General features: G+C 42.5%; 1 protein-coding gene across 12 annotated transcripts in view; it reads right to left on the bottom strand.

The window, feature by feature from the left end:
- Positions 1-25,310, bottom strand: part of Atxn1 (ataxin 1) — a 411,842-nt gene that overhangs the window by 137,255 nt on the left and 249,277 nt on the right. For 11 of the 12 annotated variants that reach the window (XM_048348421.1, XM_048348427.1, XM_048348425.1 and 8 more), the window contains one exon: positions 14,985-15,106. The gene's annotated coding sequence lies outside the window, so the exon portion shown is untranslated. Of the gene's footprint in view, positions 1-14,984; positions 15,107-15,542; positions 15,561-25,310 lie in introns of those variants that run through there. The other variant, XM_048348433.1, reaches the window with a different exon arrangement.

Raw genomic sequence — 25,310 nt, 5'->3', positions numbered from 1 at the left:
AGAATGTAAGGCTCTGCGTTTAAGCCCTAGTACTAGGTCATACATGTACACACATGCACACACTCACTTTCAAACTCTCTTTTCCCTCAGGCCTTGACAAATGCAACTCTTCAGGTCAAGGTCATGACCAGATTAAAGTTAGTGCCCCTTTAAAGCTTCCTCCCCCCCCTCCCCCCCTACCCCCCCCCCCCAGCCATCCAAGGTGCATGAACTAATCAGAAACATCTGGAAAGACAGGAGGGAGGGTGACCAGTCACTGAAAGGAGATGCAGGAACCAGTGAAATCTACCCATCTGGACAATGAAATTTCCCCCACCCCATAGGTGACCTTTTCAAACCTCCTTCCTCTGCTTTCTCATGCCAACCTTCATTTCTTCTAGGTGAAGGGCTCTTAACACACAAAAGAAGAAATCGCAACTGAAAGCCTGGAATGAATTTTTTTTTAATCAGAAGATTATTTCCTACTCATTTTCAGCTAAATAATTTCCCAACCATGGTGACATAATGTAATCATGGAAACTAATTTTGAATTTTCAGTTTCATTAAATGAGATATGTGAGTAATTTAAAACGGAGATGAAATAAATACAGATGCTTTTGAGCTTGGTATGTCTAAGTTTGCTAAGGTTGAGTAGGCAGTACTAGTTAGATAAGAAATCCAGATATTCAAAGTGTTGCAGCAGATAAGACATATATACAGACTGGAGCAGAGGGGGTTAATGTGAAAATTACAGCCCACAACCATGGCCCCATGCTCAGATCAGAGTGGGGCTAGAAATCCAGTGAAGATGGAGGCTGTCTTGCCCAGTTGAAATCTCCCATCTGGTTGTAGCTGAGTGGTAGAACATGTCAGGAATGTGTAGGCACATGAGTATGCTTGCATGTACATGTATGCGTGTATGTGTGTGTGTGCAAATAAGTACTCATGAGAGGGAGGGAGACTATTACTGTCCTATCTGGTAAGAGTTGCATAAAAGGGTGTAAGAAGCCAGGCACAGCAGCTCACACCTATAATCCTTGATACTTGGGAGGAGGAGGTTGGGAGGCTTATGGTTAAAGGTCAGCCTGAGCAAGACGTTCCTAAAAACCTATTCCAACCAGTAAAATAATCTGGGCAAAATGTTACACACCTATCATCGTAAGTCACTTGAGAAGTTGAAGTAGGTCCATACTGGCCCAGTGAAAACAAACCATGACATAACTGGAAAAAGTAATGGAAGCAAAAGGGGCGGGAAGGTTGGAGAATGATTGAAAACATGAATCTACATCTGAGTAGCTTTTAAAAATAAGATACCCAACATACACAGGCACAGGCATTCCATTCACCTTAGATTATGACCATCCTGTAGACGCAACCAGGAGACCACCCCTGCAGCTGTGCAAAGTTTTTCCTTTCCAGACTTAACTGAACTGTGAAATTGAAATTTCATGAAATCAACAAGAGGAGGTAGTGTGGGCTATGGTGTGACTCTAATGGCATACCCATGTACTCTAGCTTTGCAGGGCCGCCATATAAGGCCACAGAGAGGACAGTTGGTAAGAAAACAAGCCCTGAAAAATACGGTAAAGTAATACAGCTGGCAAAACCTGAACACCTGTGCCTCTAATGTCCCCAAGAAAGATTCTATTTTCCTCCTCCTCCAGGATCCATCTCCTCCAGAACAGATTGACTAAGTATTTATGCAGAGAAGCATATAATTTTCATTAAGATGGGATGTGAAAGTGTTACATAAGGTCATGTGTTTGCACTGGGAAGGAAGCATGAAATCTGGGGATCTCTCTGGGTACCCGGCATCTATCCCACGAGCTTATTCCTTCTGTTGGCCCCAGCTTCACACACTGCTGAAAACCAGACCAGATTGAATACAGCAAACTCTACCTTCCCTTTCAGTAAAGTAGGCTATGAGTCACTGTTGATGCAAAGATCTGCTATTAAAGCAAATAAGCAGAAATCAGGAATTCCAAAACACGGCATGTTCTCATTTCCATTTCACATGAGTCCCAAGCTTGCCAAATTTGGGTACGTGAATTTATGAGGTCCCCTATGGCCTATTCCTTTATCAGTCCTCCACATCACTGTTTAACTAAGACTCTCTGATAAAAATGTCTCAAATTCTTGCAATGTTTTTCCAGCAGCAAATAAATGCCTGTAAAAAAGGCTGTGGCTGGGGCCCTGGGGTTTAGCAACCTCTCCTGTTTTTGAAGATGCATTCAGTGAGCTGAGGATGGTGACAAGGTGTAGTATGCAGAGGGGCTGAGCTAGCAGGCCCAAGGTGCAGAGCAGTACCCCTGTGTGACTTTAACCGAATTGGGGCTATTCCCATCAGCAACCCCGAGATGAAGAGAATTAACATTAGCTCTTCTGAGGTCAGGTACAAAAAGGAGATGACTTGTACAAAAGGCTGTTCAAACTAAGCAAAGAAAACAAGAATCTAGCTGCCTAAGTGGCTTGCCTATCTCTAAGAACATTATTGCCCTCATTGCCGTCCTCTATCCTACTGATTTCCATCCAGTCTTAATATTTGGTTAAGGAAGGCGGCCCTGGAAGGAGAGAGAATTACAGAAATGGTGGGAGAAAGAGTGAATTAATTCAGCAGTGATACACACTAGACATTGTGTTGAAAATGAACTACAATATGGGGGAGAGGGTTAGGAGGGAAAAAATGGGAGAAAACAAGGGAAGAGGTGACACTGTTTAAAAAGAACCCTACTCCGTTTCTGATATATGTAACTGTAACACCTCTGTACATCACCTGTACAATAAAAAAGAAGAAAAGACAATAGGAGCCAGAAGCCATCTCGAGCAGCCTGCACTACCCTGCTACCCCATCTAGATTATGACTTTTTTTTTCAATTTGGAAAAAAAATAAAATGTAAAAGGTAGGTGTGGAATGTGCATTCAGATCCTCGCTTTCCCATCCATCTCCATAAATGAATACTTCCCATACCCAAGTGACCACCCAGAGGTACTTTTTAGTACTCTGCCATTTCCACTCAAGATCTTCCAGTTTCAGTGGTGACAAGCTAGTCCCCAACTGTACTGGTTAAAACCACAACTTCTCACTCTCAGTCCTTTCATTTAGTGAAATGAAAAATTGTCTATTTTTAGTACTTTTTTTTGGTAACAGTTTTACAAGTATACTTAAAAGGTCAGATATGGAAATCAAAGAGGTAAGGGGACATCTCTCAAAGGACTGCGGGATTCCTGAGACACATTGTTGATTTTTTTTTTTTTAGGGACTTGTGGAAAAAAATATGTTGGAAAGAAAAGAAGTTTAGGCTAGGTTTGACACTGTTCTACTATATGAGGAGAAGACACTTTCAGAGGCTGTATTTAAATTAGCTACTACTATTTAGAATCCACAATCCCAGAAGTCTGGCAGAAGAAAGATGTGAGGAGGACTGGAGGCAGGGACCAAGCCCCTCACAGGCCCTGAGTTCTCCCATCAGATGCCAACCAGAGGGAGCTCAGAACTCCAGTCCAGAAGGCTATTCTGCCTTCTGCCACTGAAGGCCTCCAACTTCTTTGGGGTTAGAAGTACTCATTAAATCTAAACCACCTGTCGTTCTTAATTTCTGTCTTCTCCTAGCTAGCCCTATGATACAAGTCTGGAAATTTCCCTAAATTGCCCATATTCACAAATGCTTTTTAGGTTTCAGTTTTACTATTTCACAATGCTTCCATGCATCATGTCAACATCCTGCTTAAAATTTCTCAGAGGCTTTTCTCCTGTCTTTAAGATAAAATTCCAAACTCCTCAGCAGAGCTTACTGAAAAGGTAATTCATAACCTGCCCTCATTTCTGGACATTTCTCACATGCTTTTCTCCAGCCACCTGGAATTACCTGCAATTTTCCAACACGTCATGTCCTCTCACCTTTGAATTTTGCTCATAGTGTCCACCATGTGTTCAGGACAAGAGCTTCCCTCATTCCTTTAGGTGCACTCATTAAGTCATTTGCTGTGACCCAGAGGAAATTAGCAAACACCTTACAAGCAGAGGTTGCCAAGTGTCTGGTCACTGGGGTTTGTTTTCTCTTGCTACTCTTGAGAAGCCCTGAGACTGCAGTATGACGATTTCAGACAACCCTGCTTGAAGGATGAGAGACTTCATGGAGCAGAGAGAGGTTATGAACAGGGGCTCCCTTACTCTTGGGTGAACGAGCCTTCCAATAGTCATGCAAAGGAGGCCATCCTATATTAACCAATCCCAGCCAAGGGGGCGCAGGTCAGCCTAGTATAGGTTACCCATAGAATCATTAAATGTAGAATATGCATGTTTTAAGCCACTAAATGTTAAGACTGCTTGTTATAAGGTATAGGCTAACTGGAACACTATTTTGCCTTCTGTGTGACACCAATTCATCCTTTCAGGTCTAATGGTGAAGGCTTTCCTGACTCCAGAAGATGCCACCGTGGTTTGAATCCATGACCTCCTGTGTGTACATTAGAAGAACACCGGTCATATGTAAAGGACTTGTCCATTTTCTCATCTTACAGCAGTGATGGAAAGTGCCTTCAGCTGTTGCAAAGAACTAGCTTTTACACACTCAGTATTTTCTCAGAGAAGACAGAAGAATATCCTCATTCTCACATTTTCTTCTAGCTTCAATTCCAAAGCATTGGACTGGCTAATTTTAGTCTATTATTCCCTGGGTATAGTAGCTACATCAAAATATAGTATTTTTTTTCAGAGTTGTACATGTCAATAACATTTGGGAATCTCCCTACTTTTAATAGATGAGAACATCATAGCCTCCAAACTTTCAAACTCAGAGCCTTTCAATTTGACTAATTCTAAAAAAAAAAAAAAAATCACCTAAAATTCCAAGAATCCTTAGCATATACACACGGATACGTCTGACAAGTGAGATTGCTTTCACTGTCCTAATTACTCTGTATGTCAGAGAAGTCTTAACGGTACATAGCCAAATTTACTGTTGATTCAGTGACAATGGCAATTGGCAATTCCTGCTACAGAGAAAATGTCAGTTGCAACTGTTCACCTGTTCATTCCAGCAACACATCATGATAAATCTTGTTTAGAGAAATGTATCATTTTTATGACAGCATCATAGCTGCCAGTTACCAAGGAGAAGTTGCTGGGCTCAAACCCACATTTTCACTTAATTCTCACAATAACCCTTTTGGGCAGGTATGTTCAATCCTATTTTACAGATGAGGCTAAATAAGGATCAGAGAGGTTGAAAAGTTTCCCCAAGGATACACTGCTATTGATTGGCATATCAGGAATTCGAATCCAGATGTTATTGCAGAAGCTACTTATTTTGACTCATTCCTTTAAATTGGATGCAGTGAACTGGTAATAGCTATCTTTGTAAGACAAGGAAATAGGGGCACTGGAAGAAAGCAGTTGGTCTCAAAGGGGGGCCGAAATGGGAAGAGAACCAAGGCATCCATTCTTAACTTGATGCTCCTGCTTCTGAACCAGGCCCAAGGCATCCTGATCTTCAATTACTGTTTTGATTGACATCTGGCCCTGTGCTCTGCGACAACAGATGGAGAAGGAAGCAGGACATAATAGGCTCTTCCTTCTCCAGGTGTGCTTCTAATCACTATGCATCTAGAGAGATGGTAAAATGTGTGAGGTGGGAGGTTCATGAAGTCTAACGAGGCTATCATCTATTTTGCCATGTCTTTTTAAATGGCAGCCATCAAACTAGGTGTGGTGGCTCAAGCCTGTAAGCCAAACTACTTGGAAGGCAGAGATTGGGTGGCTCAAGGTTCAAAGCCAGCTTGCACATAAAAAATTCAAAAGACTCCATTTCATCCAATGGCTGGGCGTCGTGGAACGCAGCTACAGAGAAAGGACAATGGCTGGTGCAGTGCCACCTGCCTGACATTCCCAACATCCTGGGAAAGTTGGAAGACTGCAGCCTAAGCTGGAAATAAGCAATTCAAGAAAAGCCTGAAAGAGTGGCTAAAATGGTAGAGTACCTGCCTAGTAAATGTGATACTCTGAATTCAATCACCAGTGAGGCCAAAAAGAATCAAAATTAAAAAAAAATACAGCAGCTCTAATACCAAGGGAAGTATTTTAACATTCTAACTGGAATGCCATTCATAGTAGCCATATTTATTCATATAAACATGACAGAACCGTCTTTATTATCTGTGTACCATTAACAATGACACATCACAAATACCAAATTTTGAGTTAATCACTTTTATAGATGGGAAAACCTCTTTCTATACAATACAAAGATGCACCCAAAAAGCACACAGACTCTTCAATTACTTTAATTATTTCAACAATTAAAAGTAATGACTCAGGAGGCTGATATCAGGAAGATTGTAGTTTGAGGCTAGCCAAGGCAGAAAAACAACCAAAAAAACAACAAAAACGTCATGAGACTACATCTCAACAGAAAAAGCTGAGTATGATAGTGCAGATATGTCAGCCAGCTATACAGACAACCTAAGTAGGAGGATTGTGGTCTGGACAGAAAGCAAGACTGTGTCTCAAAAATAACCAGAGCAAAGAGGGATGAGAGACTGGACTGCCCCATTTGACAGTTAAACAGACAGTCAAGACCAAAAACTAAGTGAGGAACTTGTAAGATAGATTCCTTAGGATGTCTCTGTTCTTTTGGATCCAAATCTGAAAACTATGGGAGAAGTGCCAACTCTACATGGCGTACAGATAGGGGGGAGGACGCATTTACAAAGGAAGCATGAGGTGAACAGTGTTCTGTTTCAATTCTGGGTCCATGGATCAACCAACGACCAGAGCCAGAAACAAAGCTCTCATTACCCTGGAAGCTTTAAGGCCATACTTGCCAACAGGAACAGGAGACAAGATTAGCTGCCTTGGTTATTTCCCTTCATCCTCTTCTTCTCCTGACCTCCAATTCCTCCCAAATACCTCTTCATGTCCCCAACTCTGAATGCCAACGCTGATAAACACCAGAACCTTAGCCCTATTCACAAGAAAAAAAAATTGATAGCATCGAATGTACTAAGATCACCTAACAACCTGGCCCAGCCTCCCCACCTTCTGCCTGGACCATCCGTTAATTACTTTGCTATTCTCTGCGGGATGCTATCTGTACCAGAAAGATCCTTAGTAAGTGAGACTCCCATGATACACTGGGTTAAGTATCCCTGGAGGCCTGCCCAGAGAGGGAAATGGAAAATCCTCTTTGAGCAGGGTGACTGCCAACTCCTTTCTGATCCTCTGGGGCCATCCACTTCCACGGCCACTCCCTCACATGCCTCCAGGGAAGTAGCAGCCATTGGGTTGCCAGGACAACGGGTGCCACGGCTGAGGCCCTTTAATAGATCGCAAGCTGAGCTTGGAACCCAAATGACAAACTCCACCGACAGCAACCAGATATGCGGTGGCAGCTAATCTGCTCCCTAAAGGAGGTGATAGAGGAACATTACCTTGTGGGTGGCTCTCCCTCAGCCGTATGACCCTGGTGCTTGATGTGGTGAGAGAGGAAGAACAAGAGAGCTTCAGATAGAGCCTGAATGACTCCAACCCAGATTATACAAGTCAGCAGAGAAGAAAAAAACCAAACCAGTAGACATTTGTACATATATTCGTCTCCTGAGACAGAGGAGGAAGGGCAATCATAAGCTGAAGTGGGACAACCCGAAATGGAACAGTTGCAGTGGCCATAAAAGAAGGAAATACATATCTTTACAACTAGTAATTGTTCATCCTCTATACAACAGCAAACCACTTGTATACCCATTTCTTGTTGAACAAAGAAAAGGCAGAGGAAACTAGAAAGTAGGGTTTGCCATAGTAAGAGACCAGAACCATCTTGGTGGCCAGTTCTCTTTGCTCTGCAGGGTGAGTTTTGCAACAATTGTTAATGGGTAACAACTCGCAGAGCTGTGGGCATGGAGAGGGCCTAGCAAAGGCTTGGAGTTTAGCCGTGGAGAAATGATTTTTTTTTTTTCAATTCTATGCAAGCCACCACAAATTGAGAAGGAGGAAGGCAAAATAAAATTAACTACCTCATAGAAACTTTAGAATACTGATTTTAAAGTAGTTTTATTTCTAGAAACTCCTAGTAAGGTGTCTGGTTGTTTGTGAAGATGGCACATGTGCAGACTGAAGTAGGTGATGCTTAGCAGCCCCAGTACCTTTGATGGAACTAGCAACAAATTCTGCCAGCATCACTAGAAAAATCATATCCCAGTACCTGAACTCCAGGCTGGATGAAACAGTCATAGAGCTTGTGTGTACCACTCTCTGAGAAACCACAGTCCAGTGAGAGGGATCATAGGAACATGCCCAAGTTTCCAAAGTACAAGTTTCTGAAACAAAAGATCACTTACAGCCCATATATATTTCTAATTTGGGCAATTCAACCAAAGTACATTGTCTCAGGAACATCAGCAGAAACAAAATAATGGAAAACTTCTCCAATACAGATTTTAACAAGCTAGTTTTCTTAATTTTGCTTTAAAAGTGCTTGTTGAACCAAGGTGCCTGTGTTCACACCTGTAATCCTAGCCGCTCAGGAGGCTGAGATCTGAGGATTGCAGGTCAAAACCAGCCCAGACAGAAAACAAATCTCCAATTAACTACCAAAGAGCCTGAAGTGAAACTGTGGCTTAAATGGTAGAGTGGTAGTCTTGAACAAAAAAAAAAAAAAAAAATAGCTCAGGGACAGTATCCACGCACTGAGTTCAAGCCCCAGCACTGGCACATGAAAAAGCGCTTGCTGAAAATTATTTTGATGTTTAAAAAGATTTTAAGGGCTGGGAATATGGCCTAGTGGCAAGAGTGCTTGCCTCCTACACATGAAGCTCTTGGTTCGATTTCCCAGCACCGCATATATGGAAAACGGCCAGAAGGGGCGCTGTGGCTCAGGTAGCAGAGTGCTAGCCTTGAGCAGGAAGAAGCCAGGGATGGTGCTCAGGCCCTGAGTCCAAGGCCCAGCACTGGCCCAAAAAATAAATAAATAAATAAAAAATAAAAAGATTTTAAGATAATCCTCAGAGCAGAAAGAAGATAAATTCTTTCAATCTTAAGATTCCATTTAGTAATGATTTATTATATAACTACCATTGGCAATTTAATATAAATATATGTTAGGCAAGTAGGTCAATGACTTTGTTTGGTATAACCTTTTTAAAATGAAAAACTTGGACAATTAAAAACTGAAATTATTTTCTATTTATTTCTTTATATTTGTCTTAAGGAGCAATCTTTATTCTGGTTAAGAAAACCTAATAGATTTTTCTTTTCTTTTCTTTTCTTTCTTTTTTTTTTTTTTTGCTAGTCCTGGGGCTTGGACTCAGGGCCTGAGCACTGTCCCTGGCTTCTTTTTGTTCAAGGCTAGCACTCTGTCACTTGAGCCACCGCGCCACTTCTGGCCATTTTCTATATATGTGGTGCTGGGGAATCAAACCCAGGGCTTCATGTATACGAGGCAAGCACTCTTGCCACTAGGCCATATCCCCAGCCCCTAAAAGATTTTTGTTTTAGCTCTGTCATTAATGCTGCCAAGTTCCTATTTATACTGAACTTCCCTGTAAGGAAAGTGAAGGAGTTATAACAATCTTACAGAGAAATAATGAATGTAAGGGAATTAATACATCCGGGACTGTAGACAATGTGAGAAATGGCATACCTTAGAAGTATTATGTCACAGGTGACAGATCAACCTGTGATGTGTTCCAAGGTATGAGAGTTACTGTGCACTGGAAGAATGTTCCATGGGTGACTATCTGCCTGCAGGGGAGGCCTGCCTTGATACCAATCATTCTTGCCCTTCCTTCTTTCCCTGGTACCAATTCTCAAACATCAAGCACTTTGAAGATAGAACATTTAAGAAACACATTTTTCATTCCGAATATGATTTCTAGCCAGAGCTCAATTGGAAATGCTACACATACTAACAATGGAAGGAAGGCATTATCATTGTTATTTTTTTTAAGTGACACTGGTTCTTGCTTCCACTTGTACATGTGAAGACAGAAAACAGTGCTAAGGAAAACTAGGCCCGTGTCTTATCTTCCAAATTCCCATGTCAGGTCTTTATCAGTGGTCAAACTGCATCATTTCTTTTTTTTTATGCTTCCTTTTTCTTTGTTTATTTTTTGGTTGGTCATAGGGCTTGAACTGTGGGCCTGGGTTCTGTTTCTGAGCGCTGCAGATCATCAGAAACTGCATCATTTCTGATGAGAAGAAGTTTCTGGCTCTGAGGTCTTCTGGGCTCAGACATATAAGCAGTTAAATAAGACTATTTTCCATTGTCACAAAAGCATCCTTCTCCTCAAAAGCACACAGGGTGAAATCCTACCTCTTGCAGGCCTAAGCAGGCGACTAAGCAGTGCTTGAAAACTCCCTTCAAAACTTGGCTCCAAGGAATATTCCCATCATCCCTTTCAGCACAGCTGACCCCACCACTGCATACATCCTGCAATGATGCTCTAGAGAAAGCCCCAGATGGCAGTGAACACAGATGACTCAGCCCTGCATTTCTGATAGGCCACAGCACACACTGATATACAACAGTCTTCTAATGAGCTGTGTAATGAATTCTAAATTCCAGCAAGACACACCTACTGTTTTCCTCAGTGCTGTTCAGTTAAGAAACATCCTAACTAGGCTATTGATGATTGCCTTTTCCTCATGAATGAATATACAGTCGAATACATGACTATGGTGGGCTCATGAACTCTTCTCCTTCCATTGAGTATGGGTATTCTTTGCACTTTCATCTCTTCTCCGGGATGTTGAAAGTAAGATCTTAGGGAAGATGGCACCAAGAAGAAAGGCTGCACCTAGGATAGTTACATCTTGACCAGCCACACTTACATCTCCCTTCAGAAGGAGCAGCTCAGACAACTCTGACAAATGTTCTGGCCTTTCCCCCACCAATAACACAAAATAAAAATGACCAGGAATTAGTGAGGTTATCAATAAGAGGGGATTGAAGGAATTCTGAGAAAGAGAGCCAAAGAGGCAAAATAGGAAACCCTGGTGGTTTTGAGATTACACCCAGTTACTTGCATGGAAAGTGCTCTTTGCCTTTATAATACAGGGGCCAATGTACAGGGCCTGAAAACAAGGATTAAACACAGGGAGGCTGTTTCTCCATCTTCTGACTGTCTTCTATCTCATTATTATGCTAAAGAACACCCCAATATTACAGATGGCCAATCTAAAAGGTATGGATGGACCCATGAGGACAGTTCCCTCATTACTCTTATTACAACATATGTAATTCCTTTACTGTTGAGACTAGAAATTCAGATCCCACTTTCTCAAAACTTGTATTTATGAAGACAGCAAAATATTAGTCATCCAGGTAGAGCAATGTTTATATTTTCTCCATTTCTTCCTAACAATGGCTCAATTCCAACAAGCAGGACAGGTATCTTGAGATGGGAAGGGAGGGTGGTTGAGAAACAGAAAAATCACTGACACCTTTATTCCCATGATCCTTGAGAGCAATGCAATAGGCTGTCTTCCTATGAAGGCTTTTGTCAACCACCTCTTGCTCATACAGGAAGTGCTGGGCCTACTTTTTACTGGCACACAGTTTCTTTTTTCCAAGCCTGGCAGTGGAATGGAGTGCCAGCCAGTCATTTTCTAGGGAGGCAACTTCTCAGTAGGTACAGCCCCAGTTTGGGAATTACCAGGAACTGAAATGGGGGAGAGATGATTTGATGACAGGAGACAGAAGCCCGCGATGGGCCAGAGGAGGCCTGGGCAGGTTGCTCACAAACCACAAACCACTCAGATGGAAAAGGGGAGAATGCAGAATTTTTTTTAAGTATCAGAAAAATCCCCATGCTCTATTGATATTGCTATCATACTTTCTTTTTTAAACAACTCGTTTCCTTTCATATGTTTATTTGCATATTTTTAACAGAGACTAAGTCTAAGGAAAAGAAAATAAGACTGGGCCTGTCTATGCTATCTGTTCACTACCCTCATCAAACCATTATTAGACCCAAGTGGTTCTCATGAGCATAGGGGTTTATATTCTTTTTCCTCATGGCGTAAGCCCACGTAAGACAAGGCTAAACATGCACTAACTCTATTCCTAGATCATCATTGGACAAGTATTTACTGGACCAAGCAGGATTTCAGGTGTTGGAGATTCACCAGGAAATAATAATAAAAAAAATCCCTATCTTCCTGGGGCTTGCAGTCTACTTTAGGGGACTGATGACAGCCAATATATACATGTAAAAAGCTTAGAAGGAATAAAGGAGGTGAGAAGATGGAGAGGGGTGGAGGGATGCCACTGCCTATAGATCATGGAAAATGGCTTTAATAAGGTCAAAGAAGACCTCTTAGAGAATCTGAGACCAGAAATACAGATCCTAGTCTCCTTGCTCAGCACTGAACAATATTAGTTATTGTTTAAGAGTGAATCACAGAATGGAGGTGTAGCTTTTAGGTAGAGCACTTGACTAGCATGTTGGAGGCCCTGGGTTCAATCCTCAGCACTGCAGGTAGACAGAAATAGGAGAGATAGAAGAGCGATAGAAAAGAGAAGCGTGGCGAGGAGGGAGGAAAGTGCGCTAGAGAGTTGCTCCTGTTTAATTATCAAAATGATCAATGAATACAGATCCTAAAACTTAAAAAGACTATATTCTTAGAAGCTCCCAAATGGATACTTGTAGATTCATAGTAGACACAGAGTGGAAGCACCAGCAGAGGTGTCTGGCCTTTTCTCTTGCTGCCTGTCCCAGAGTACCAGTGGCTTACAGTCCTACAGTATCATGTGCACAACCTAGGCCTCCTGGAACGTTCATTTTCATTTCCACTCCTTTCTCTCACAGAATGCCAGGTCTGAGACACCTTCATGGCAAAGGCCATCTGTAAGGAGAAGTTGATGGCAGATTGTGGGAGGTGATACTGAGCCCCAGAGAGTCATCGATGCTGTGAGTAATGATCCGGGGTGCAGTTTACAAGATTTCTGAGGCTGGAACACTCATTCCACTGCTATGAGGATTACATGCGCAGGTACCCTCAGCCGTACCCCATCTGTGTGCAAACACATACTCCTTGAAAGTTACCTGTCTCCTGCATCATCCTGTTCCTCTGAGGACCAGACCCCCAGATACTCAGAACATCAGATACAGGGGGGAAAAAAAACCTCAAGTGTTGTAAGAATATGCCAAGGTTAGAACAGGATACTGATATCAAAATGTACTAGAAAAGTAGGAGTAAATAGTACAGTTCTGAAAAGTCTTCAGCACATATAAGATGCTCGCTGAAATTTAGTATTTTCTTCCCTTTCTCTCAGCACATTTTATTTCCAAAAGGATTCTAAATTGACTTTAAATTGGCCATGTGGCATCTTAGGAAGTTTACCCTTCAGAACTTCTTTGAAAACCTCACTTAATGCCCGAGGTCTGACATGAGCACTTCAAAGCAACAGTTAAAAGAAACATCAGATCTGAAACAAAACTGTCTTGATTATAGAAAACGTAATACGTGTGCTTCCTGGGATTAAAAAAAATACACCTTCACAGTATTATCATTCCAACATTTATTCAACTGGGAAAAATGCTTTCTAGGAAAACCTCTCAACTCTCAAATCCAACAAAGGCCGAAGTTATTCTTTGATAGTGATAGAAACTTTTACAAGAAGAGGTAGTTTTTGGTTAACTATTCAAGTGCCTACATAACATTCTGCCTCTTTGGGAGACTTCTTGCCAAGGTTGGATGCTCCATGAACACAGTACATAGCAACATACAGGCTTTTATACCATGCTGAGGATTAATAACTTGCTCAGAATCATAAATACACTTGACCTTAATGGCAGGACCTAGAATTCTGAACCACTAATTCCAGAACCTTTGTAATCTCCATTAGAACCAAAATAATTATATATACAAATGGAGGTGCATAAAATACCTGCTAGTTGTCTACTTTAAGGCAATGGCAAGTTTCAAACACATCATTTTAATATTAATAGTTAACTGTCAAGGAATAATGTTTAAAAATAAAAACTTTTCAGTAGAAAAAAAATATATATATGTCTGCTTGACATATTTTTCCTCTTTCTCATATATGCTCCGTCTTGCCCTTTTATAGTCTTGTGGGCAACCAAACAAAAAGAAGGTTAAAACATGCATATATACACACAGTAACATAAAAATATCCGTGAGTATTGCAAAGCTGTAATTTCTGTGTTCGGCATAGACACACACCAAACATAGAAAAACCAAGGTGAAATTGGCCCTTCATCTTGTAAAAGTTGAAGAAAGTACTTTCTCAGAGGTGCTCACTGGCCACGCTCAATTTCCTGTGGCTATTGTTTCCTAACCAACACTCTTCTAAAACTTAGTTATGACTCCATCCAGGAAAGGGTAAAATCTCCAAAAAGTAAAAGAAGCAAGCCCCCTCCCAGTTACAAAGAAAAGGAGCTCTTTGATAGTGGGTCATCTTATCAATTACCTGATATTAAAACATCTCAATAATCTTCACCTGACTTTCTCTACTAATCTCAACATTGCAACTAGCTTGATAAAACTCAGTACAATCAGCCAATTTTGAATGAGTACCCTAAGTCACTGCTCATACTTGCGTACTTCAAGATTGTGAGGTCCAGAAAAAAAGTCTTCACATTCAAATTTTCACATAAGAACATTAATTGGATAAAAATTCTGGTTATTAATCCTCAGTCTATTCATCAACCTAAAAGAACAGCAATAACCCCTTCAGAGGCTGCACAAAGCTTGAGAGTATTAACTTTCCCAATAGAACAGGTTTTCTTAACAATGAAAGAAATCACTGTATTCCACTCTTTTATCCCAGAACTAATGAGCAGTACTCAGAAGCTGAGAGAAAGGCAAGTCCACAGCAAACACAAAGCAGAAACTCTTCTTCTAAAATAAGGAATTAATTGGAGGATCACCCAGCATTTCTGCTAACACACCCCTCATCACCCTGGCTCAGTTGCAACGCATGAGTCACAAATTCTTACAAGGCAAGCCTCTGCAGATGAAGAGCAATTGCTCTGGGTCAACTTACAACATTCACTGCTCACAATTCCCAAGAGGCCTTTGCTAATTCACCATGGAAGCTTTCTACAGAGGCTGGGGCTTTGAGGTCTCCTCTGTCCTTCGTTCCTTGCACAGAGAAGTGAGAAATTCCTAGCAGAGAACAGAAGGAAAAGAAATAGATGAGTACATTATTAAATTACTCACTAGTTCAGCAAATTAAATCACTGGATCAATCAGATGAATTGATTATTCACCGAAGGCCATTTTCCAATAGGAAGATGTCATTTTTTCCCCCTTGCCTCAGGAAAATAACAGGATATAGCCACCCCCCACCCACTTTTTTCTCTTTTTTTATATGCCATAAAGTCGGAGCCAATTCGGGATATTTCAGACACAATCCTGGCTGGGCTACAACTTGAGCAAATAGCCTCTGAAGCAGCCACTTAGGGTTGGAGGGTGCAGCAAGCTCATTGGTTTGCCAAGAATGTAGGAGGCCCTAGGTTCCATCCCAGCACCATGGAAAACAAAATCCAAATATAAGCCATTTGATTTTATGCTTTGCAAAAGGGGAGAAAAGGACTACCACCTATGGCCATTTCCGTATTGAATGGAGTTGTTGGGAAGATCAATAAGATTGCTCTTGTGATCTCTCCAGCTCCCAAGGAGACAGCACTATGCAAATGCAAAATATTCTTAGTGGTCATGAGCCTGGTACTGAGCAAGAAGTGAGCCAGCTCTGGCTTGCTCTTCAACCATCATCTCTTCCTGGAGCACCCAGATGTCTGTACAAATTCACAGTGCTATAGGGGCAGGGGAGAGAGGAGAATGGGATCCGAAATGTCTGAAATCTCCCAAGAAAGGGAAGGACTGGGGTGAGGTAAAGGAGAAGAGTCATAGAGGTAAGGCAAGCATTTGGCTGCTTGGTGCAGGTCACTCAAAGGGATTTCTGGTTTGCAATATTTTGTGTGCTGGATGTTTGCAGGGCTGTGAAATTTTCCACTTGGCCACCTGCCATTTCCAACCACCACCAAAGGTAACACACAGACACAGTGGTGGCATGCTGAGGCCCTGCTGGAAAGGTCTGGATAAGGTTTGTTGCTGTTAGTGAAGAGACCAATTCATAGACTTAATCAGGAATATTTTTCACACTTGGATTTCTTGATATTTTTTCCCCTCTCCCACTTTAAGGCAAACCCAAGAAGATCTGCTTCCAGTCCAGAATTATCAAACTATTTTGCCTAGTGGACTCTAGCGCATCCTTGAAGAACAATAACTTGTATTAGTACTTTGGGGAATGATGGAAGCCACACACTTTATTAGGCTAGAATCCTGTTTACTTTCCATATAAATCATCTAGGATCAGCTTTGTCGTTTCACAGGCATGAGTATGCACTGAGTTGTAGAGGGGAGTTGTAGTCTTAGGACTGTGGGTGAAATACATACTATTCCCTAAGAGGAGGGGAGGAGGGGAGGTCCCTTACCTCAAAATCGGGCAAGAATGAAACATAGCAAATCTTAGATTTGGAATTGGTAGAACCCAGACAAGCATGTGTCAAAATGCATTTTAAGCAAGGGATAGCCAAAATTAGGAAATAAGGGAGGGGAGAGGTGTCTGCTTCTTGTATAAGTAACCACTTTTATAGTGAATCCAATTTACCAAGTGCTTCCTTGTTAACCATTCACCAAAAAGAGTGTTCATGCAACTATATCCACAAAGCTATGTTCCACTGAGGGGTGTCATGGTGACCAAGGAAGATAGGGCCCCTCCAATCAAGAGGGACATTAAAAACTCCTAGCATATCACTTCTTGTGATTGGCAACTAGTTAAGTAGAATAAAGGAAAAGAACTGTGATGTATCCTCAATGGGGGTAACCTTATTTTGGAAGGAGGAACTCCAAAAGGCTCACTTTACAAAAAGTTCACAAACTGGCCTTGGGTTTCTAGAAAGAATGCAGGTGGCTTGTGTTTAAGAATTAGTTATTCCATTTTAGGGGAGACATTTCAGCTGGGTCTCCTCAGTCAAGAAATGAGCAGCAACTGTTTACAACACCTTGAAATGGGAGGTGATACTTCAGATTTCTGGGAGCCCAGGGACACCCCTGGCACATGCATTGTACTTATTGTGATCAGAAAGGAACACTCTGCTCCCTAATGGACCCCAAGTTACCCTATCATCAGTGAAATGAGAGGAAACTGTCTTCATACCTGTGGGGCACAGCTGGAGTTAAGAAAAACCATTCAAAATAAAAAAGAGCAAAAGCCAGACCATACTGCATGTAAACTTCTGGGGTAAATAATAGCAGTACCTTTGTTTAGTTTCCAAAAGTTCTGACTTCCCTTAACATTGCTCTCCTGGGATGAATGGCTACCACTCACTGTCTACTAGCCTTCTCTCTTGGTTTTGAGTTTGGGGATCTGCTGACCCACCCAAAGGGGAGCATGATATAAAGATGGAAAAAGCAATGGAAAAGTTCATTTGCAGTGGTTTGTTATTCCTACCATCCCAGAGATGCCTTCTACCAGGGAAAATAAGTAATTTGCATTCTTTACCCTACAAAACAAACGCCCCCTCAGGCAGGCTCATTTATGTCTTTCCTATGTTTGAAAGGCTGTCTGAAGCAAGCCTATGCTTCTCTGAGTATCTTTCCATTTAAGACACCCAGGATAAAATACCCTCTCTTCTACTCTGCATGCAAACAAACACATTAACAACACTGCATGTTCAAAGTCTTCCAATACAGCCCTTCACTTTAACCTGGCAGCTTTGACAAACCTTAGCCAACCCAGAGAGAAGAGAAAAAAAATGCCAACCGGCCCCCCCCAAAAAAATCCAGCCCCAATTGATCAATACTTTGCCATCAGACTTGGGGAAATATGCCAGGCTGACAGAGTCACCCTCTGTCCAAAGGAGAACAAGACACTGTGCCAGCTTCTCCATTTGACTGCTCACAGCAATTTTAGTCTCTACTACACATTTTGACCCAAGGTCCTTTCCAATTAGCACTCAGTTACATTGCCTTGTTATATGCCACTGGATTTATGTAAGTCTCAAAGCCTCACAAACTTTCTAAGCTCTGGGATGAAAGAAATCTTGCCAGTCCCTTCTTTTGCAAGTTCCAAATGTCTAGTGGAAGAGCCTGATTCTAAACTCAGTGATCAACATCCCAAACCAGTTCTAGAACTCAGCCTTTGCCACACAGGAATTATGCCTGTCTAACCATCACTTCCCCCACCATCCATACCTTTCTCCACTGTCCAAGGACATGGAGCCATGCTGCCTCTCATCCAGTAGAAGCCTCTGTAAGCCTGAAGACAATGGCAACTCAGCCTTCTTGCTTCTGTCCTTCTAACACCTTCCTCTTCTAGTCCTTAGTGGCTTCTGAATAGCTGCCAGGCCCCTCCACGATGGATATCCCCACCCCTCCACCTACTCATCAGCAGGAACTCATATTCTTGATTCTGTTTTCCTTATTACAGAAAATCTTGCCCTTCTGGAGGAGAGATAGGGCCTTTGAGGCAATGATTCTTGTGCAAAAGCTGACAGCTGGAGCCTTTTAAAAATCACAGATTAATGGGAGGCATCCCCAGAATTTCCACTGGAGAAACCCCTAAGATCAGGCTAGAGAATCCATGTTCTTAAGTTCCCAGGTCATGGAGGTTCTGGGTTCCAGATCCATCTTCCTGATAGTGACACAGCCAGCCAGGGAGATGGCAGATCTTTGGAATGCAGTTCATCATTGTAAGATGGCTACATTGGAAGGAATAATACCTGCTTTTTGCAGAGAGGTGAGAAATGTCTAAAACAAGCAACAAATCCCACAAACACTAGAAATGCATCTGTCATCAAATCTAGGGGAAATCTTCCAGTGACCCCTCCACTTGAGATCTTGATCCATTTCCTACTGACTCCAACTCTTGGTGGGATCATGTCTAATTCATATCTCCCACCCTCTCCTATTTTGTTCCTTTCATCTAGAAATTTCTCCTCGGCCCACAAAATACTCAACCACTGTTCTTCCTGAAAGGCTCTTTTTAGCCCCAGAGGTTCCCAAATGGCTGTCACCTTTCTTTTATTGCTCAGCAACAGTAGAAATTCCAGTTGGTTTTTCAATTCATCCAGCTTATAAAGCGTTGGAGTTTAATTTCTATCACTATCTCTCTCTCTCTCTCTCTCTCTCTCTCTCTCTGTTTTGTGCAGGTCCTGGGGCTTGAAGGGCCTAGACGCTGTCCCTGAGCTTTTTTGCTCAAGGCTTGACTGCTGGAGTCACAGCTCTACTTCTGGCTTTTGGGTGTTTTTAATTGGAGATAATCATCTCATGGACTTTCCTGCCCAGGCTGGCTTGGAACCTCAGTCCTCGGATCTCAGCCTCCAGCGTAACTGGGATTATAAGGCATGAGCCATCAGTGCCCAGCACTAACACTTTGTTTTTTTAACCTTCTGATTCAAAAGTCAGGATAGCTTTCTTCCTTATACATGTAGTGGTCTTTCCTGAGCCCTCATTCTGGCCAGTTTCTCTGAACAGGGTCAGTAGTTAGTTACCTCATGTTTCTCTTGTGTACTAGCCTTAGTTAGGGGCTGTTTTTTTTACCACCACATGAGGAAAGCTCATTTGAGAATAAGGTTCCACATTTAGACACCAAAGCTCAAACTCAGAAAGCAGAATCCTGATGACAAGCCAGGCCCACTGGGCCCCGCCATGTCAAATGTTACATTTATACCTGAAGCTTTCAGTAATGGTTGTGATAGATAAAATTCAAGGCTGACGAATTCTCAGATGTCCACACACACAGTTGCTCGGTGGTTCAATGAAACATTAATATTGGTGCTGATGTAGTGAAAGTATTTTTCAGGTGCAATCAAAGTCCCAAGGCAAATGATGTTACTGTAAAGGAATTACATTTGGTGTGCCTAACCTTATCAAGTGAGACTTTTAAAAGGGGCAGGGCCTAGAACAAATAACATTCAAAGCATGAGAGGACTCACTAGGAAGGGAACAAGTCAGATGGCAAGGTACTGAAAATGTTCACCAGTTCACAGTCAGTAAAAACACAGTGGCCTTTGTCTCATGATTACAAGGAACTGAATTCTACCAACAACAATGTGATCTTGAGGAAGGATCATGAGCTGCAGGGGAGACTTAGCCCAGCCAACACTGATTTTCATCTTATGAAACCCAGCAGTGAGAAGCCAAATAAACTCCACCTGGCTATGGAACCCACAGAAAATGAAGAATAAATGGATGACCTTTGAAGGCACTGCATTTGTGGCAAATTGTTATATGGCCATAGACATTAATACCATAAATTCCTTTTTTTTTGTCTGAATGACTTAGAGTGGTTTTCATCTATTACAACTCTGATTTATTTGAGATGTTGTTACTCAAACTGTGACACTTCTACCTTTACTTGTCAAATGACTGGGATTACAGGCACCATGGCACCTATCTCATCAATTAAGATGGGGGGGGGCATGCAAACCTTTGTTGATTTCTCCCTCCTCAGTAACTGGGATTATAGATGAAAGGCCCTGCACTTGGCCTTACATATAGTTCTTAAATCTGTATCCTGGACTGTGGTCTCTCCTCAAGCTGCAGTATAAATAAATTAGGCAAGTTTCAAAATTTCCTATCATTTCTCCCCTCCTCCCCCAAATACCAATGTCTCTCTCATTTCCAACTCATATTGATGGCTTTCTTGTCTTCCTCCTAGCCAGGCAGCAGTCAAATCCTGTTAATTCAGGCGCACTCTAGCCCTATTGCCACCAGGCTGGTCCTGACTCTGTTCTTCTCGCAGCCCTCTGCAAATTGGTTCCCTTAAGCAATCTCTCTCCAAATGATTTGGGTTATTTCTATTGGCTTCAAAGTTTCTAATATAGGCCTTAAATAATAAAACTTCTCCACGTCACACCTTCCTCGGCTCCTATAGCTTCCTGGAACTTCTTCCTCTACTGTGCCTGCTAGTCCAGCATTATCCCCTACTTGCCCTCATGTGGTCAAGACTAGCCACACATTGATGCTCACTTCCTCCCTGCGATCTCAAGTTCCCATTCCACTTTTCACAATTCACGCCAGCCCTCCCAAGTCCAGTGCATATCCCACTTTTCCCACAATCCTTTCCTCTGCTCTTCTATGCTACAAGTTTCTCTGTCATTACAGTGTTGTTGTTTTTTTAATCACGTGACCTCCTACATGTTTGATTCATTCCCAGAGGGTACCTGCCTATATTTTACTATTTATCCTAAACTAGGTGCCATCTTCCTGGGACTGTGGGCCACTCCATGGAGGAGCCGTCTAGGCTGTGTGTGTGTGTGTGTGTCTGTGTGTGTGTGTGTGTGTGTGTGTGTGTGTGTGTGTGTCCTGGGGCTTGAACTCAGGGTCTGGGTGCTGTCCTAAAGCTGCTGGTGCTCCAGGCTAGAGCTCTACCACTTAATCTATAGCTCCACTTCCAGCTTTTTTGGGGGGATGGTTAATTGGAGATAAGAGTCTCAGGAAATTTCAAACTTTCCTGCCTAGGCTGGCTTCAAATGGTGATCCTCTGATCTCAGCTTCCTGAGTGGCTAGAATTACAGGCATGAGTCACCAAGACCTACCTAGCCTAGCTGTTTTTTGGGGTGCCTCAGAGAGTCCTTGCAAAGGCCAACCCCTTGATACATTCTTGCCGACTAACTGAAGAACGTGGCATTTTGCTTTTACTGCGACATGCCCTCAAGTCTCCTTCCTCCTTGGGCCAGAATTCCTTCTGGGTGACTTGGAGAGAAATCACTACATAAGCTGATAAAACAACCACTCAGTCAATCAATAGAGTGTTCAGTAAGAGCCTCTGTTTTCCACTCAGGGCTGAAGCTGACTCTGTGTGTTTTCTTTCTGAGGAAGAAAGAGAAGCAGTCAAGGCTGTAGGCTATCACAGAGCAGGGGAAAGCCTTCTCCCAGGAGCCCCCAGGGCAGAGCTGGTCCCTCTCTCTTGCTCAAATGGGGGGCCACGTGTCCCCTTTCCACAGGAAAAGCCCTCAGCAGGGCAGCCAGACCTCAAGGAGAATGTGGAGAGACCAAAGCTAGGATGAAGTGGACACTCAAGGAATTCTGACGCATCAAATGCATGCTCTCCCTTTAATCAGCACCTGGTGATTTGTGAGTTTCCCACTATAAAACTTCTTTGGAAATAGCTATGTTTGGCTAGCGAGATTATACTTTTCTGTACAGATTAGCTGCATTGTAATCAGGGGCTCAAAAGTAAAATTAGTACCTGCCCAAAGATCATCAAACTAGGTAAATATGCTGACAAAATTTGTACCAGGAAAGATTTAAAAGAAAAACCTAATTCACATCGACCCACTCCACTCTTCCGTTATTGGCATGGTTTATCACACAAAGGTAAGAGAGAAAAATCTGCAGGTGTGGATGTGTGTGCTCTTTTTAGTGACACTGTGCAAAGTCTGCTGTGAAACGTTCTTACACATGCAGACAAAAGCATGTCAGTATGCCAAGAATAAAAGGAGGCAAGCGTGGTGACTCAAGCCTGTAATCCTAGCTACTTCCAAGGTAGAGATCAGGTGATTGCCATTTGAGGCCAGCCTGGGTATAAATCTCCATCTCAAGCAAGGGCTCAGTGGGCATGCGCCTGCCATTCCCAGTGAGCACAAGTAAGACTGTTGCACTGTTCTGCCTGGGCTACCTCAAAAATAAGTAATGCAAAAAAAGAACCTGAGGAATGTCTCAAGTGGTAGAGAGTATCTGCCTGACAAATGTGAGGCCCTGAGACCAATCTCAATAGCCTTTCCTTCCCATCTCCCCTCAAAAAGAATAATATAAATGCAGAAGTTGAATGTACACGTGCAGAATATCTGATCTGAATAGTGGTAAAAAGAAGTCCCTTGGGAAGTTATGTTAAGGACTTGATGCTCCTTACTAACAATTCCTGGCTTTATTTGTTTATCTCTCTGGTCCTTCAGGGGTTGCTGACATCCAACAGAAGGCATGGCAGCCCAGGGGCACAGGAACCAAAGGAAACTAGAACATGAAACCAGTAGGCCACACTGTGGTTACACATCTCCTGGGTGATGCATCCTGCATCCCTTTCGGCTGCTAGCAGTCTCCAGAGAAAGAGGAGTTTTATTCATGCTTGCTTGAAAAGGTCAGCATTTAGTCTGGCTGTTGCTGAGTGCTGGGAAAGGCGGAGCAAGGCGGGACATAGCTTATGTTTCCTGCTTTGGTCATTTCGAAAGCATTTCCAAGTCGTATGTATGCAGTGAAGGCAAATGGGAAGCTATGGGTATCTTCTGACTTTTCAAATTTTCTTTCCATTCTGCTCTATTTGATCTTTTTTTGGAGAAGATGGGGGGAGTTGTAAGGCTTGAACTCAAGGGCCTGGGTACTGCCACAGCTCGACTTCCAGGCTTTTGATGGTTAACTAGAGATAAGAGTCTCAGACTTTCCCTGCCTCGGTTGGCTTTGAACTGGGATCCTTAGATTTCAGCCTCCTGATTAGCTAGGATTATAGGCATGAGCCACAGAAGCCTGGCTTCTCTCCCCGTTCCCTTCCCCCCCCCCCCCCGCCCCCGTCAAATGCCAAAAAAATCAGAAAAATTCCCAAAGAAAAAAATGGTATACTATTCTCTTTTGGCCCTGATATTAGGAGATATAGGATAACATTCTACACTGTTTAATTTGGCCTGACTTCACTGAGTACCAAATAAGGAGTGACGAGAAAATGGGGAGAATCCACCCCATCCTCCCCATCACTTTTGCAGAGACAGGAGTAATACCTCCCCAAGGACACTCAAAATACCACACTGGAGGCATGCAACTGCAGCTACAACTCCTTCCTTCCTTCCTTCCTTCCTTCCTTCCTTCCTTCCTTCCTTCCTTCCTTCCTTCCTTCCTTCCTTCCTTCTTTCCTTTCTTCCTTCCTTCCTTTCATTAGAAATATTACTATGCAACTGAGCGCCAGATGCTCAAGCCTCTAATCCTAGCTACTCAGGAGGCTGAAATCTGAGGATGAAGGTTCAAAGCCAGCCTGGTCAGGAAAGTTAGAGACTTTTTTCTCTACTTAAGCACCAAAAAGCTGGGAGTGAAACTGTGGCTCAAGTGATAGAGCACTAGCCTTGAGCATAATGCTAAAGGACAGCACCCAGGCTGAGTTTGAGCCCTAGGCCTGGCATGCACAAACAGACACACACAGACACACAGACACACACACACGTATATACTTATATTACTATGCCCCCCCCCCAAAAAAAAAGCCTGGCTAGGACCACAATCTCAAGCTTTTAAAGTTAGAGCACTACCATGTGACAAAAGGAGAAAACAAGAAGAATTGTTTTTGATGTTGTTTTTTTAAACTCAAAGTCATTGGCAGTTTTACCTTTCCCTTCCCAATCTGCATGTTTGGATGAATGGGACTTTTTAGACCAACTTGAGTCAACTTACTTTTCTTGCTCACCTGTTTTACTAAATTAAAAGCCAGGACAACCTCTCCCCCCCCCCCCCATAAATTTCAAGTAGCTGCTTCCTTCCCTTAAGTATTACAACTTTCTGATGCAATCTGAACAAAAGGATCAGTAGACAAAGACACCATTCAAAACTCCTCTCTTTTTGGAGGAGGCTTAAGAAAATGATTTCAGCTTAAAACTAGGATTTCAATGGCCTCCGCTGTGAAATGCAAGTAACAAGAATGCCACTTGGCATTCAATCTAAGGATTATCTAGATTGAACCCCAAAAGGCAGGTAGACTTTGATGTGGGTTACTTGGTGCCAGGCAAATGCTAGGAAATACAATTAGCCTTTCTTTCTATGAATGCAGAGGTGAGGTTTGGAAATAATATTTGGAACCAATACTTGTAGTGTGGGGAAGTGAGGGGAAGCAGAGGGGAACCCCTCCCCCCCCAGAGTGTGAGTTTAAGCTCACACCACTGCTCACTTGCCAATCTGAGCCCTGACAAGTCACATTGTAAACTGAAACACCTGGTGTCGACTTGCAACAAAACTTTAAGCTTAAAATGTGGAGCAATGTTGTCTTATAAAGTCAGATAGCAACGACTATGTTCTGAGTAAAGCACCTTGGCGAGAGACAGCTGTGATTTGTTTTCCCAGTCCAGACACAATCAAAACACCTGATGATTGTGCTTTGTTCATAACACCCAAAGAATTTCTCTAAGCTGTGAGCATCCTGCAGGTTCCCTCCACCCCCACCCCTTTCGCTCGACTTTTTACCCTAGAATTAAAAGGCAGGAAAGTGCTGTTCAAAGCAGACCCAGAAAATTGGTTTGGAAGTGAAAGCCCAGAAAGTAGATTCTCTGTTCTTGGAGGAGCCTCAAAGGTGAGGCCTTTCCTACCTCTCTTGAAAAACAAATCTCTT

The sequence above is a fragment of the Perognathus longimembris genome, chromosome 6 (genome assembly GCF_023159225.1).
Source record: "Perognathus longimembris pacificus isolate PPM17 chromosome 6, ASM2315922v1, whole genome shotgun sequence".
NCBI classification, from domain to species: Eukaryota; Metazoa; Chordata; class Mammalia; order Rodentia; family Heteromyidae; genus Perognathus; species Perognathus longimembris.
The sequence above is the reverse complement of the archived record's forward strand: the minus strand, read 5'-3'. Positions and strand labels throughout refer to the sequence as shown.